The sequence below is a fragment of the Dermacentor albipictus genome, unplaced genomic scaffold (assembly GCF_038994185.2).
Source record: "Dermacentor albipictus isolate Rhodes 1998 colony unplaced genomic scaffold, USDA_Dalb.pri_finalv2 scaffold_47, whole genome shotgun sequence".
Lineage (NCBI taxonomy): Eukaryota > Metazoa > Arthropoda > Arachnida > Ixodida > Ixodidae > Dermacentor > Dermacentor albipictus.
This window is the reverse complement of record NW_027225601.1, coordinates 503,002-520,487: the sequence shown is the minus strand read 5'-3', so window position 1 is coordinate 520,487 and position 17,486 is coordinate 503,002. Positions and strand designations below refer to the sequence as shown.

Sequence of the window (17,486 nt, the reverse complement as noted above, 5' to 3'; positions counted from 1 at the left end):
GAAACTCTTATCTGCTCCTGTCTGTGACTTATTGCAAAGTTTATAAAAAAAGCACTAACACATATTGTTCCATTATTTTTACAAAGATTTTTTAGCAATCACTTCAGAAATGTCGCCTTCTGATTTCAATGTGGGGAATGCGATTCCATTCCACAAAATAGGTACTAAATATTTCCAATTGAACTAGCGGCCTATTTCTTTAACCATTACTAAATGCAAAAGTTTCGAACATACCCAGTTATCTCATATTGCCTAGTTCTTCGAAGCAAACTCGTTTTTTCTTCTAAGTTTCGAAAGTGCCTCTGCAAAACCTATTCACGTGACACCCAACTAACATCACTCACACATAAACTGAACCTACTGCTGATGAGACCAGTCATTCAGATTATACTTCGTGCTCATCTGACCCCGATAGGACCGATGATGACGAACAAAATTCCCGGAATGCTGAGTGAACTATTAACTGGGCAGAAACTCACGGCTCGCGACATCGTCGACATCAAGCTTTGCCAGCAAACTGTCATGAAACGCTTCGACGCTCTGGAATCCCGTGTGGCCGTCCTTGAAAAAAAAAAGCCACCGCTGTTTCTAGAGTTCAATTTCATCTTAATGGCCCTGTTGTACGCTCTCTATTTTAAGCCGTTTCCGAAATAAGCAAAAATAACGAGGGCCTCGAAAATGGTTCCAGCCGCAACAAAATAATCTTGCAGGGTCTAAATGAACATAATGCTGAAAACACCATCAAGTTTTTGTCTAATGTAGGTCAGTTTTTAACAGAGAAACATCAAACTCAATGCCCGACCATTGAACGGTGTCACAGAATCGGTTTCGAACCAAAATATAACGGCACCCCGTTCCACTTCGGGTACTAGATTTAGGTCATCATCATCATTATTATTATTATTATTATTATTATTATTATTATTATTATTATTATTCTGGCTACGCCCCCTGCAGGGCAAAGGGCTTTCCCCGGTCATGGCCATGAGCTAATTGTGGTACCGTTGTCTCTGCAAACTTAATCTCATCCGTCCGACTAACTTAATACAGCACCTTGCTACGCTTCCATTCTCCTAGAAGCCAGCCCATAACCGTAATGACTACCGATTATTTTACTCCTCATTACATGCCCTGCCCATGCCCATTTTTGTTGATTTCACCAAAGAGATCTTTAACTCGTGTTTCTTCCCTCATCCAATCTGCTCTCTTCATATCCCCTTAACGTTACACCCATCATTCTTCTATTCATAGCAAGTTGCGTCGTCCTCAATCTAAGTAGACCCCGTTTCGTAAACCTCCAGGTTTCTGCCCCGTAGATGAGTACTGGTAAGACATAGCTTTTATACACTTTTCTCTTGAGGGATAATGGCAACCTGCTGTTCATGATCTGAGAATACCTGCTAAACGTACCCGCGCCCATTCTTATTCTTCTCATTATAATTTCAGCCTCATGATCCGGATCTGTGGTCACTACCTGCCCTAAGTAGACGTATTCCCTTACCACTTCTAGTGCCTTCCTGCCTATTGTGAACTGCTTTTTCCTTTTTAGACTGCGAAACATCAATTTAGTTTTTCTGCAGATTAGGTTTAGACCCACCCTTCTGCTGTGCCTGTCCAGGTCAGTGGGCATGCATTGCAATTGGACCCGTGAAATAATAAGCAAGGCAATATTATAAGCGAATCGCATGTTACTAAGGTATTGTCCATTAATTCTTATCCCCAATTCTTCCCAATCGAGGTCTCTGAATATCTCCTGTGAACACGCTGTAAATGGCATTGCAGAGGTCGTATCTCTTTGCCTGCCGCCCTTCTTTATTGAAATTTTGTTGCTTTTTTATAATGGACTATGGTGGCTGTGGAGCTGCTATAGATATCTTTCAGTAGTTTCGCACACGGCTCGTCTACACCCTGATTCCGTAATGCCTGCATGCCTGCAGAGGTTTCTACTGAATCAAACGCTTTGTCGTAATCAATGAAAGCTATGTATAAGGGTGTGTTATATTCCGCACATTTCTCTATCACCTGATTTATAGTGTGAATATGGTCTATTGTTGAGCAGCCTTTACTAAATGCTGCTTGGACCTTTGGTTGACAGCAGTGCAAGGTGTTCCTGATTCTATTTGCGATTACCTTAGTAAATACTTTGTAGACAATGGACAGTAAGCTGATCGGACTATAATTTCTTATGTCATTGGCGTCCCCTTTTCTTATGAATTAAGATTACGTTGGCATTCTTCCTAGATTCCGCTACGCTCGAGGTCACGAGGCGTTGCCTATACATGGTGGCCAGTTTTTCAAGAACAATCTGCGCACCATCCTTCAACAAATCTGCTGTAACCTGATCCTTCCCAGCTGCCATCCCCCTTTGCATGGTCCCCCTTTGCATGACTTTGGTTACTTCTTCCGGCGTTACTTGTGGAATGTCAAATTCCTCTAGACTGTTCCCCTTTCAAAGTTCTTCGTGGGTACCACCAGTACTGTATTATTCTCTATAGAACTCCTCAGCCACTTGAATTATCTCATCCATATTAGTAATGATATTGGCAGCTTTGTCTCTTAACGTATACATCTTATTCTTGCCTACTCCTAGTTTCTTCTAGAATGCTTTTAGGCTTCCTCCATCCCTCAGAGCATGCTCAATTCTATCCAGATATATTGTCTTATGTCTGCTATCTTACACTTGTTTAATAACTTGGAAAGTTCTGTCAGTTTTATTCTAGCTGTAGGGATATTGGCCTTCATACATTGTCAGTTTTTGATCAGATCTTTCGTCTCCTGCGATAGCTTACCCTATCCTGTCTACCGAAGTTACCAATGACTTCTCCTGCGCACTCTTTAATGATGCCCATAAGATTGTCGTACATTGCTTCAACACTACGGCATTCTTCCTGAGTAAAATCCGAATACCTGTTCTGTAGCTTGATCCGCAATTCCGCTATTTTCCCTCTTACCGCTAACTCATTGACCATATTCTTATGTAGCAGTTTCTTCCGTTCCCTCCTGAAGTCTAAATTAATTCAAGATCTTAGCATCCCATGGTCACTGTAGCGCACCTTGCCGAGCACATCGACATCTTGGATGATGCCGGGCTTAGCACTCAGTATGAAGCCTATTTTATTTTTAAACTCACCATTCGGGCTCTTCCGCATCCACTTTTCGTTATCCCGCTTGCGGAAGAAGGTATTCATCCTCCGAAAATTATTCCGTTCTGCAAACTATACCAATAACTCGTCGCTGCTATTCCTTCAACCTATGCCATATTCCGCCACTGACTTGTCTCCAGCCTGCGGGAGTCGCCCATCAGTATAGTGTATTTTGCTTTGACATTACCCATGGCCGATTCTACGTCTTCATAGCAATTTTCGATTTCTTGGTCAACATGACTGAATGTGGCCGCGTGGACATATACGACCTTTACTTTGCACCTCTTATTAGGTTTCACAACAAGACCTGCCCCATTCTTATTAGTGCTATAGAATCCCTGTATGTTACCAGCTATATCCTTATGAAAAAGGCATCCAGCTCCTACTTCTCGTATCTCCGCTAAGCCCCGGTAGCACAGGACGTGCCCGCTTGTTAGCACTGTGTATGCTTCTTTTGTCCTCCTAGCCTCTCTGCCTCTCTGAGCCCTATTATATCCCAAATTTCTGCACACAAATTGCTCCAATAGCACTGATAGACTCACCTCACTAGACAACATTCTTGCGCGAAACGTTGCCACGTTCAGATTCCAATGGCGGCATGTACGGACCCAGAGATTCTTAGCATTGTCTGATGTGTCACAGGTCTGACTGCCGCCGTGCTCACTTGCTTCGCAGCTTCTGAGGAGTGAGAGCCGGTGTTTAATTATTGTATTCATGCAGGAGGCGGTGGCCAAGTACTTGCAGGAGGGCTGCCAATCCTGCTCTGGTGAGGGAGTGCATTACTGCTTCTGGTCACCGGGATCAGGCCGCACTACAGGCCTGTTTTCTAAATTTTATCAAAGCGCGTATTTTTTTGTTAAACCGGTGATAAATTGCGCGGCACTGGGATTGAAACCACGATCCTCTTGTACGCGAGGCGGATGCTATACCTCTACGTCATCGCCAATCAGTTAGAAATAATGAAAAGTGTCTCAAAGCTTAGAGGTCTCGTCTCAAGCTTAAACGTTTTACACCACCAATGATTTTTCAGCTAATATACGTGCGACTAGCAAAAAGATGTATGGAGAGGAACGTCTTTTTTCGACACCAGGTTTGTGTGGTGAGGTTGCGTTATGAACACATTTTCGTAAATGGTGTCCGCTGTAGGTGGAGTGACACCGCTGACGACCTAGTTGAACATTCAGGTCTCGCTGCAAACATTCCAGTGAATAATTCCACTCTATCTACATGCTTCCAAAACATTCGCCCCGGCTATGTCGTCTTCATATTTACATAACTGCGACTCTTGCAAGCTTACTTTATTGAATTTGAATGCAAGAACTCTAGTGACTTTAAGTTCGCTCTGTTTTCTTCCCTGCTAATCTCCCATTCCTCTCATTTTTTTTTGTCACTGAAACCTGGCTTCAAGATCACATATATGAGTCTGAAGTCACTCCACCCAGCTATTTAGGTGTCGACCAGACGGAAAGACTGGTAAGGTAGTTGGAGTCGCCCTTTTTTTAAATCTGACTTCAAGTTATCGGTTATGTATGCTCCAGCAGATCTAGAGTCTTCTTGGTGCAAATTGAATCTGGGAAAAACATAATCACAGTCTCCGTTTTCTATCGTCCACCTGTATACTGATCCGATAACCTTTTTCTTCTTGCTGGATATATCAACACGCAGAAATTCCATGCATGTAGCTTATTTCTAGTGGGGCACTTGACCGCAGAGGATTTTCAGTGGCCCTCACTTTTGCATCATAGTTCATTAGGTAGTGAACTAATCTACTCTTCTTTTTATTTTGGCTTACACAAGTAGTTGATAACGCAACAAGACAGAACGCACTTTTTGACCTGGTGTTTATTAGTTTTGACCTTGTTGATTAGCTGTCCGAGTGTGAAATTACTGGCGCAATTTCAGACCACATAGTCGTGGTTATATCACCAAGTTGCACAGACTATAAACCATGTGCTGAAATTCAGACTAGTTCCTTCTTTAATGGCTCTGATGACACATGTGTTCTTGAAGCTTTTTCAGAGGGTTTCGAATCATTTTGCACACTCAGTAAAGAATATTACGTGAATACCCTGGTTCGTGAATTTGAAAGCATCAGAAGCTCTACCTTCAACGCTTTGTTCCATTAAAAAGAAAGAAAACAAAACATGCTATTGTTGAATGTGTAGAGACACTTTGCAATTATGACGCCGTGTTAGTAAATTGAGATGTTCAAAACGCAATAATGCCACTGATGCCTGTGGCGGATTTAAATCTGCAAAGAGGGACTAAACTTTAAAATTAATCTGGCCAAAGATTTCTTCTTTTATGTATAGTAGCTAGGGTTATTAAGAAAAAACACTTGGAAGCTCTGACGTTCTGTCATGCCTGTTACTGATTATACATCTTCATTTACTATCAGTGTTGAAAGTCTAAGTGATCCTTTCCGCATGTCCTATGCATTCAATGAATACTTTCAAGCCATATATGCAAATATTATTATGTATACTCTGCTTTTTATTATAATTCACCGATTTTATTTCCGACATAACATTTAATATTATAGGCGTCGACAATTTGATTTTAAATTTCAACCCAAACAATATGGTGGCTCTGATTGTATTCCAAGCTCGTTTTTATTTCGCTATTCAAGATAGAAATCACGCTAGCTTGAAATTATATTCAATAAGTATCTAGAAACCGGAATGTTCGTTCTTCATGGAAACTTGCAAAAGAAATACCGTTGTATGAAACGGGCGACAAGACCAACCTAACGATTTACCGATAATTTTCTTTATCTCTCCTCTCATGCAAAATACTGGACTATGTTATTTACTATAAATAACACTTTTTTGGTCAAACAACATTCTAGCTAATCTTTAGCACGGTTTGAGACGTGGTGTCAGTACTATCACGCAATTAACCAAATTTACCGATGATATTGCTTACCATACAGCTTTCGGTAAACAGTGTTGCTATATTCATTGATTTTTCCACAGCTTTCGACTGATTACTTCATTCTCCCTTGTTGTAAAAATTAAATGCGCCACTAAAAATCCCCGCCTAGTTGATTGGATTGTTGGTGTTGTTTCAAAGCGCTTCCGATGCATCGAGTTTAGTTCCGCAAGGTCATCAGTTCTTGAAGCAGGCTCTGGAGTTCCTCAACAACAGTGAAGGACAGCAGACGTACCCTTAGTTTATATCAATGACCTTCCAAAAAATGTTCTTTCCAGCACTCGCCTTTATAGTGACGATTGTGTCTAGTACGACATGAACTGACTCTGTGACTACATATAAACAACGGAACGGTTTCTTTGCATCTTTCAGTGCTTGGTGTGCAAAATTCAAAATGAAAATTAATTAGAAAAACGGTTGTTTGGACTTTCACAAAATACGGCGCCAATTATTGCGACATATATTTTATTGGATCATCCTTAACCAGAGTTCCACAATATAAATACCTTGGCATCACATTTGCTCACAGTCTGTCATAGTCCTCACATTTACCAAATGTGTTCAAAGGGCCAAAAAAAGTTGGATGCCTACGTCATACTATACAAAAGGCTCCGAAGGCTACTAAACTCTTAATGTATAAAACTCTTGTTCGCTCCATTACCTATTATGCCGCCACTGTATGATGACATCATAAACAATATAAAATTACAAAACTAGAACTAGTTGAAAAAAGCCGTTCGTTTCATTTTTTCACCGGTGTTACTGCTATTTTTTACCCTCGTCTTTCCTACCTACGCTGAAACTGACATTAACTTAAGTACGTCGTGATGAGGAATCATTAAACTTTTTTGGGCAACATCATTAACATATCCTTCCATACTTCGAACACACCATCTATATATTTCACCGAGCCTTTTTGCACACGGAAATTTGACGAGCACAACCGTAACCATATCTATGCCAGAAGAAATGCTTTCAAGTACAACTCCCTTCCCCACACTATAGAAGTATGGAATCCCTTACCTGGCTGCTTTCATTCAGTCCCTATAAGCGAATATGAAATTCCTCTTTATCAAAACCGGTATGGGTAGCTGCTTAAATAATGTCTATTTTATTCTTCATATGCATGTATTCAACTGTTTCGCAGCGTCTAGTATTTAAGAAAATAATTGTTCAGTGATTTGACTGTTTGAACATACTCAGAGTTGCTAATATTGTAAGAATCATTTTTTTGGTGTCACTTTACTTATTCATCACCACAGTATTCACTCACTTCTGCAGTAACCCTCCTATGGGTCTACAGTGCGTACAGATAAATAAATAAAGTTCAGTACCCATGGTCCCACTTTATTCTTGTAAAACTTTTTGCTTTGTGAGAAGCGAAGAGGCACTTTGGCCACCGGGCACAGGGCTCCTACCTGCTCGCCTCGATTGTCTGTGCAGATAATATATCACACACATGCTGTGCGCTGAGCTGGCAGAACGCAGGACTTGCGGCCACCAGGCGAAACGTAGACAGGATTCTACTGTAGGCGCGGTAATAGCCGGGCTTGACGTCCAGCTTTCTGCTCCAGACGTATATGGACAGCGTGTGTATGGGGTCCACGGACAGGTTGACCAGCGATGTGAACACCTGCGCCAATGCAAGCACAATGATCACGCATGTATTTCGCAATACAAGAATACGCAAGTTTCGTGGTACTGAGGTGAAAAGTTGACATGAGTCGCCTGGCTGGGCGCTAGCGCCGTGCGCCACTTTGTGCACAGGAAGAAGAAAAATACCAAGCACCTACAGAGTACGAACACTATACAGGAAAAATTCAACCGTAGGACATCACAATATTGGTTTCGAATTAAAAAATATATGTGAGTTTAGAGATGGTCGTACAGTAAACCTGTCAAATACATAGGTATCGCAGGACTACTGTACTGAGAGAGACAGTTCCAAGCATGTCCGTTATTAGCGGGTGTTGACGCAGGAATGGCAACTTTTGGTTAATGAAGAGGACGTTTCAATGAAGAAAAAATAGGTTGTGAAGGCCAATAATGATAATTGAATTGAGTTAGCCGAAACCAGGCCGAAAGTGAATCGAATGAGTTCAGAACACTGGGCCAGACTACACAAATATTGACCACGGCAGCAGTTATGAAAAAGCCGTAAAATGCATTTTACGCGGCATACACAGAGAACAACGTAATTATTCCAGCACACATATCAATAGTATACACCAGCAACACTTGCGATATGCAAGAACTCACATAATAAACATTCAGCAAAAGTTGAGAATAAACAACAATAAGTTCCTGGTAACAATGCCCATCCCCTTGTACATTGCCGTTTTATGATATATGTGTTCCTTGCTAATTGCATTAGGTAGATAAAAGAACCAGCGTCAGTTTGCGATAATGTTGACGTGCACTTATATTTGTATCCGAAGTTTCTGTACAGTTATCAATGCTTCTATCCACAGTCTGTTGTCGCCGAACCTTGTGTTATCTGATTTATTCGCCTGACGCGAATGATGTAGAACTTTATGGAAGGCACGTGGGTCCCAACGATTAGTCTGGAACATTCGACGACTCGGTATAAAAGCCGACGCGCTTGACCCGCTGATCAGACTTACGACGATCGCCGACTGTGTTCGCCACTCTCGTTGTGCTTTAAATGTAGCCTGTTTTGTGGGCACACGTTTACCCAATAAAAGCTAGTTTTGCCTTTCACAGTATTGCTACTCTGTTCTTTGACGTCACGACCACGTGACAATATGTACTATGTCTTTACCTGGTAAAGCTTCCTATTTTTGTCTAGTATATTTTGGTATGTTTTATTTTAGTCGAGCTAGTGTTTTTATGGTGTTGCTATTGCTAGCTAAAGCAAATTTGAATTAGTATTATAAATATATCTTTGGTGAACTAGACCAGTATAATATGAAACCGATAGTGTTCAGGGCCACGCGTCGGGCAAAGTCCGGATTCTGCGGCCAGCGTCCGACGTCGTTTCGGCAAAAATATTTTTGAACAAGGCGCTCCCTGTGGCGCACCTCCCAGGCGCTCCATGTGGCGCAACGAAACTACTCAACTGAATCGCTTAAGCTAGAACACGTAGAAAAGTCGTAAAGTACGACTTACATACAACATACACACATGATAGCCTCGGATTTTAATCTATACGAGCAAATGTATATCAGTTATGAAAAAACTCAAAGAAACAACTCCTGTTGCAGTGTTGTTACCAATCAGAGGCAGGCCACGGCGTCCGCCATTTGCAAGCGCCCACGCGTGAATATGCTGCAGAACACGAAGCGGAGTGCCCGGTTCGTTGCAACAACACCATTGAGATGACGTTCGCCTCCGCCTTGTCGCAGACCACGCAAGAGGCCGCGTTTCTACCTGAAAGCGCGCCTTCTCGCGCAGCATTCGTGGTAGCGTTTCCCGGCAGACATTACGGTAACGTAGGCTCCAGCTGCGCAAATGCATGAGAAGTTGCCAGGAATCTTTGAATGCAATCGCGTTGCACTCTTAAAGGCGAAGCTTCTGGGTCAGCCATCTTTTTGTTTTATTATCACAAAGGTAATAACGGCGATGGGCTGCAGTGGCAACTTTGACGCAAGTCTGCTAATTACCTTCTAGAGCGGAGCTATATATGAGCACCCTCCCATAGAGATTTCTTTCTCCGTGCCTCAAAACTGCCGCTCCTCCATTCAGGAGGCAAAGCAAACCAGTAACAAATGTGCTGACACCTGGCGCAGAAGGAGCGAATCTAGGAAACGGATGGCTAGTACCAGCGAGGACCGTGTCTGAGAGGCTCTCTGTAAGTGGCAGACTGTAAAAAAGGTGGGTCCCGTGAAGCAGAGAATGCGGCGAGGCAGCGCAGGTACCGTGCCAGTAAAGTCGAGGAGCACAAGGGTGCGTTAGGAAAATTTCAGAGGGCCTTCATGGGGAGACATTTGGGTTTCAGTTCTGCGGTGTGCGACAGTCGGCGGTTCAAGAACCATCTGATGGTCATTGTAACGTTCGAGATGTCGCGAAGCGTCAACATGATGCGGTGTTCTCCGCTATCCCAGCTCCTGACTCAACGAGCTGCTCGGTTTGACTGCGCCGAGGGAGCGTAATGGCCGTGGCGCGCATCAATAATTTGGCGCAACAGGTGGTCGCTAAAAGGCCACGTGCTGTATTTCCACACATCAGTAAACAACCGAATGGGCAGGTAATACGTTACGTGGGTGGGTGTGGGGAGACCGCGTGTAGTGCGTCGATGGATGGATGTACTATTCATGTTCTACCGATGTTATCAGTGTCCCATTTGCAATGGGGTGGTGGGTTGCGCCACTCTCGTTTTGTTATTTTATTCCCTAATGGCAACAAAATAACAAGAAGAGAGAACTGTTATTGCCAATGGCAATAGTAAGAAGAGAGAACTACTTTTTTTCGAATGGTAATCCGAGTCAGGACCCGGATCACCCTAGATGGGAGGATTCCTTATTCCAAGAACCCTCTGGCTTGGGCTGTCTCCTTGGCCCGTGCGACGAGATTGGGTTAGTCATCCAGGTACTCAGAGGAAAGCTTGGGCTCCCACGTTTCAGTTGTGGTATAGATCTGCGTTGAGTTGGGGCGTTCTTCTTTTGTTTCTATGGCACAGCCATTTTGGAGTCGTCTTGCGGCACTTGTGAGGTGGGATCTGCGGATGTTGGACCATGTGTTGCAGGTTGTCTGGGACGTCGCAATGGGTGCATGTGTACAAGTACTGCGAAGGATATAGTCTGTGCATGATTACTCAGTGTACGTAGGTGTTTGTCTGTAGGCGGTGGAGGACGACTTCTCCCTCTTGGCTCATATTCTAGTGTGGTAAAGGGTACGTTCTTCTGCTGAGTTAGATGGACGGGTCACGGCGCTGCTTGTCGGCGATATGCAGGAGTGGAAAAACAGAGAGAACACAGGCGTCGGTGTCAGTATCAGACGTAGAGGTCGCGTCTTCGATGGGGTAGCGAGAGAGACAGTCTGTAGCCTGTTGTTGGCGTCCCGGCTTGTAAGTCACTCAGTAGGGATATTCTTGCAGTCAGAGGGCCCAACGACCGAGCCGGCTAGCAGGATCCTTGCGCAACGAAAGCCAACAGAACGCGTGATAGTCTGTGGTTACAGAGAAGGGCTTGCGATGTAATTATGGCCCGAACTTTCCAGCAGCCGCGACGGGAGCAAGACATTCGCATTCGTTATTCAAATAATTGCGCTCTGCAGATTTCAGGAGCCGGCGAGCGTAGGCTATGACGCGGTCGTGTCCCTGTTGGCGTGGCTATGAGATGGCGCTCATCCCATAAGAACTGGAATTGGTTCTGACTTCTTTAGCTGCGGACGGGCCAAATTGGGCCAATACTGGTGAATTGGTGAGTATCGTGATAGTGCGTGAAAATGGGACAGCCTGAGGGGAACCCCATGTAAAAGGCACGTCTTTCTTCAGAAGTTCAGTGAATGGTCGAGCGATTGCAGAGAAATCTTTCACGAACAGTTGGAAATAAGAACAGAGCCACAGAAAACTCCGAACCGATTTGCAGACTGGTTACAGGAAAAGCCGTTTCTGCTCGAACCTTCTCCAGGTCGGTTTGTACTCCAGAAGCGTCAACGAGATCGCCTAGCGCTGTAATCTTTCGGCGTCCGAAGTGGCGCTTCGGTTATTTTAATTGGAGCCCATCCTTGCGGAAGACGTCAACGATAGCGGCAACGCACTCAAGTGCGTCTGCAATTCAGGAGAAAACACAAGGATGTCCTCCAGGTGACAAAGGCAATTTCATGTCGATCATCCGTTCCAACCTGCTAGGGGCATTGCATCAACCGAACGGCATAACCTTGAATTACTAGAGGCCATCTGGAGTGACGAAAGTGGTCTTTTCTTGGTCTTGCTCATCGAAGAAATCTGTCAATATCCAGATCAAAGGTCGATGGAGGAAAAGTATCTGGCACCGCGAAGACAATCAAGAGCGTCCTCGATTCGTACTAAAGGGTAAACATGCTTTTCATTAGTGTGGTTGAGGTGGCGGTAATCAACGCAGAAACGTCACCTGCCGTCTTTCATTCTTGGGAACATGACCGGCGACCCCCAAGGATTCGACGAGGACTCAACAATGCCTCTGGCGGGCATCTCGTTTACTTCCTGCTGAATACCTTGCCGCTCTGCCATGGGCACGCGATACGGTCGACGGTGAATGAGAACAGCATCATCAGTGTTTATACGATGCTTGACAAAGGACGTCTGATCAAGTGTTCGATTGTCAGTGTCAAATAGTTCGCGGTAAGAAAGCAAAAGGCGATATAAGGCGGCTACTTCGTCAGGTGTAAGGTCCTGAGCGATCACCAGACGTAATGGGCCGTCGAGTTTCAAGGCATCATGCCAGTAAACAAGAGCATCTGGAGACGCGTCGGCTGGAAAAGCTGTGACGTGGTCGTCTGTCACTGACCGGAGCGTGGCCACCGCTATGCTCTCAGGTAACTTCCTTCGTCAAGCCAAAATTGATAACGGGGAAAAACATCCGATTATCGACACTGGTTACGGCGAACTGTGGCACAGAGACGTCGCGCACCAGGAGGACATCACGAATAGGTGCGACGACATAGTCGCCGTCAGTCACGCTTGCCGTTGAGGCCAATTCAACGGAGGTTAGGGCTTTTGGAGGCAAGCGAAAAGACGCTGTAGTGCAGAGGGTCTTGGTTGTTCAGGGCGAACGTCTGAAAGAAGAGGAGGCTCGAGGCCCAGCAAACTGATAGAACAGTCGATGAGGGCGGAATGCGTCGTCAGGAAATTGTGCCCAAATGTTAGGTCATGATGGCAACTGGTAAGCGCGGTGAACTGGACTGGAACTTGGTGGCCAGCAATTCCTATCCGAGCAGTGAACATATTCTTTACGGCAACAGTTGCACCACTGGCGACGCGGACGCCTCGAGTAATGGCAGGCGTAAGAACATTTTGTAGCGTAAAGCTACACTACGCGGGTTGGAGCCAAGCTTCCCGGGTGTGTGCGCCTGCCATACTGCGCATGCGTCGCCCACACCGCCGCTGACTGCGGGGCGTTTCAGAGGCGTGACGTCGCAGTCTCCGCAGATGCGCCGTCACCGTGTGCGTCCGTTGCTACATTTAAGGCGTAAATATAGCCTGACGCAGCGTGAACGCGCGCACACGTTACGTCACGTTGGCGAGAACAATAGCGCCTATAGTTCGACCGATGGTTAGACGCACTGGCGCCGCCAACGTAACGAGACGCGGCCCATCAGGCCAACACGCTCCGAGGCATACGGCGTCTAACGACACTCACCCGCGCGCCGATAACGTTGGACAACGCGCCTTTACAATTGCGGCGCCACACGGCGCTGCGCATGCACGAGGAGGGCGCACCTGCATAAAAATGCGTGGGAGAAACGGTTGATAGAGCGCACACGACATGGAGGTTAACCCATATATGCCTGAACTTGGGGAAATTAAGAAAAGTGATTTATTTTCCCGTAATAATTGCTTCTGGTACCTCAGAAAGTAGAATCAACCTTTTATTCAAAAAAAAAATTTTTCGAACTGCGTTTTTGTAGCCGTCCTACATATAGGACACTAGGCACATATACTACTCCTTTGAGTGGTACAATTTGAAACATTTCACATGGACTCCGATGTCGCATTTTTCACAACGTGTTGTGGTCTTCTCATGGCAATGAGCACACCTTGTTTGCTTCTCTTGAGGAATCACTGTGTGGTCAATGCGGTCAAATCGGCTTTGGGCTTCCAGTAAAGATTGCCGGCTTTTTCCACGCAATGGCTTGGTGCCATAACTCTTCATATACGACACCGCTATCGTCCTTCGAAATGTGAGGAGCTCTGTTTTGGTCGTTCCAATTCTGTACAACTGGAATGCATTATTCACACATGCATCAACCAGATATGTCAGGAGTGAAGAATACCACTTCTTTCCTCGAATGGCTGTGCGGTACTTTGAAATATTTTGGTCTGGTCTGTCAACTCCTCCCATGTTGCCATTATAGCTCGAAATCAAGAACGGCTGCTCCACCGTGACTTTGGACTTGTTTTCTCTCGAATATCTTTTCACCATTTGTGTTGGCTCGACCCCGTGAGCATTCGAGACGACGGTCACTGTGCTGTTGTCCTTCCAGCGACGTACAATCATTTCAGATTCAGCGTCGACTTTGTAATCGTAGAAGCCTCGATTCTTGCTTTTCATTTCTTTCTGTGTCAGGATGGGACAGTTTTCTATTCGGTTATCCCGCACGGTGCCTGTGTACTTGACACCCATTGACGAAAGCATTCTAACAAGTTTGAGACTTGAAAAGAAGTCAAAGAACACATGAAAAGAGTAATCAAGCCTTTCTTTCAACCTGGACACAATTTCTGTAACAACAGATCCTCATAGACCAATCTTGTTTTTATCATCCACATTGACGCCATACCTCCCTTGGTAGGGCTCAAGAGAAAGCAAATAGCCCAATGGGGTGCAAATGCGCCACAATTTATAGCCAAATCGGATTGGTTTCCCTTTCATAAACTGCTTGCATCCATGCTTTCCGAAGTACTCGCACATGCTTTCATCAATGCTGAAGCAGTCTAGTAATGGAGCATACAACAGAAACCGTTCATTCAAGAGCCTAAACAGTGGTCGCAGTTTTGAGAATTTGTCTTCGTGTACTAGGTTGTTGTTGTCAGCCACATGTAGGTTGGTGAAAATGGCATCAAATCGGTCCCGCCTCATAGAGTTCGCGACCAGTTCATTATGAGAATCACGTGAGTTTTCCCACGACATGCGACGCCTTGGAACCGGCACATAGCCACTGAGAAGCAGAATGCCGAGAAAACATCTCATCTCACCTGTGTTCACGTTCAACAACCGATTCTTCTGTTGTGCATAGGTGTTGGTGTTTGCAACAAGCAGGTTGATGACTTCATTATCGAAAAATTTTTCAAATGCCTCTACTGGAGTTAGCGGTGCTCCTTCAGCGGAGTCTGAATCACACGAGTGGCGAGTTGGGAAACTCGCGTTCAAATCGCGTTTATCCTACTTGACACGTCGTTTCTGTTGCTTAGCTGGTGGCTCCTGGTCGTTCTCGTCCTCACTTGACTCTGAACAAGTGTCCAGAACTTCAGCACGAAGAGTGCTCCCCGGCAGACGGTCCATGCTGGTGCATTCTTCATCACCGCTTTCTTCATCTGTCACTGCCGCCGCGTGATTTTCGGGCGGAAGAATGGCCACCGTAGACGGTACATCTTCCCCAGCGTCAATCTGGTTTAGAATGTCGGTGAGCGTTTGCGGATCTCTTCTGCGGTAAAATGAACTGCAGGGAATCCTCTGACTGCAACTGGAAAAAAAAAGTTTCTGCCATACGTCCATATGTATTTTACTATGCTACTTCAACGCTACGCGCGCGACGCATCGCGCGTTCCAGAGTGACACAACAGCGACCCCCGATCTGCCTAGCGTCCTACATATAGGACACCGCTGTTTGACAGATCGTAAACAAAAAAATGTTGCCTATACCACAGTGACATTGTTTTCACAGCATATTCAATTACTCAGGAATAACTGACAAAAATCTCGAAAACATCAAAAATCATTTCAATTTATATTACTTACATTTTCTTTCTCGACATGGCGTTCGTCGACGCTCACGCGGAACGCCGATTTTGAAACTGCAAGCACGTGGCGAGCTGTGCTCCCACGCTAACCAAGACTTGCACGCGAGAAGGCCATAGCCTCAGAAACACCCCTTAGGGGGCGCTAGCTTTTTGACGAAAAAAATTTTCGAGTTATTTGAAAAATTTCAGTGTCCTACATATAGGACACTAGGCATATATGGGTTAAGGAGAGTCGAGCCGCTGCCAGTCGGCGCAAAAGACTGGAAAATTAACGAAACACAAGCGTACATTTACGCTACGTATATCCTGGCATAGCTTAGCTAAGCCACTGCCATTTTTTTTTTTTTTTTGAGGCGGCGACATAGGTTATCGCTTAATATGGAGCTTGGGCTTCAGTATCAATTAATGCCGTCAAGTATAACCCTATTAGTCTACTTTTGTTAGGTTCATGTTGGTGACGAGCATAAGCGGATGATTTGGACCGGATGAACGTGATGCGGCACTACGTCCAAGAGCTGCATGGCCTAGTTTTCCGTGGGTTGGTTTGGCGAGGAAAAGCGACGAGTTTGGCGTGACGGGGAGCGACGGCGTTGAGGCGGCGGTGATCGCACGTAGGAGCGGCTGTCAAGCGCGTCATGAGTAGGGTACAGACGGCGAGGTGAACAATGGCAAGCGTCGGCATATGGACGAGGCACAGGCGAATAACTCCACTACGGCGGCATCCAGGTGATGCGGCCATGGAGGGATACATGACTAACGCGGTGACAGGGGAAGCTGATCGGTTTGACGTCTGGCGTCCGCCTTTCAGCATCACTGAATGGTCTAGGGGAGAAATGCTGGTCAGTACAAGTTGTGGACATGAGAATCGGTGCTGAAACAGGTAGGGAGACAGGTCAGGTGGGCGACATGCCAAGGGTTTCAATTTCGTGCCACACAACTGCTTGAATAACGAAAATAGTGGGGGCCGCTTGCTCAAAGGTACCATAAGGGATTCGTGGATGAAGGGGGGCCGGAGTCAGCGCTTCAATCTCATGGCTAGCGACAGGTGTTACGCTCTCTTGAAATGGTCGTGCGGCAATAAGAGCAGAGCAAGAGGACGTGGCAGGGGGGTTTGAGAGCCGGGAAAGCTGTGGGACGTGGCGGCGGCTTTTGGCCACCTCGAAGCGGCGTGATTCTTTGACCATGGCGTCGACTGTAGAAACATCGTTATAGACGAGCGAGTTGAAGGCATCGTCCGCGATGCATTTTAGGCTATGGCCAACCTTGTCAGCCTCGGTAATGTGCTCGTCGACTTTCCGGCAAAGTGCGAGCACGTCATATATATAAGAGGCATACGACTCGGTCGACGACTGGACATGAATGGAAAGCTATTTTCGCGCAGCCTGTTGGCGACCTGACCAGTTGCCAGATTGGTAACGAAGCCGCTCTTTGGAAATGTCCCAGCGGTGTCCCGTCCAGATAAAACATAACATAGGCAAGCATGATGGCATGGTCGCAGTGGTGGCTTTGGCTAACACGCTCATACATGCTGAGCCTGTCGTCAACGTCAACGTCATTTTGGGCGGAGAATGTCCCAGGAACACGTAGACTAGGAGCGGTAACGTAAGTTGTGTTGTCGCCACAGGTGTAGGTGGTGAAGGGGTGGTTCTATCAGAAGCCATGGCTAAGAAGACTACGGTGTGGCCGCTTCGGAGCTCCGTGGCGAGGACGGCGAACGTTCCACGTCCACCACAATGTTACGCGGAGGATGAGTCAGTAAGACGAGCAACTATTTACGGGTTATATACAACAGT

The 17,486-nt window shown here is 45.6% G+C and overlaps 1 protein-coding gene across 1 annotated transcript in view; it reads right to left on the bottom strand.

Moving 5' to 3' along the window:
- Positions 1-15,746, bottom strand: part of LOC135905549 (uncharacterized) — a 162,004-nt gene extending 146,258 nt beyond the window's left edge. The window contains exons 1-2 of the mRNA XM_070530109.1: positions 15,692-15,746; positions 7,493-7,707 (exon numbers count right to left, since the gene is read on the bottom strand). The gene's annotated coding sequence lies outside the window, so the exon portion shown is untranslated. The remainder of the gene's footprint in view (positions 1-7,492; positions 7,708-15,691) is intronic.
- Positions 15,747-17,486: the final 1,740 nt, after the last annotated feature.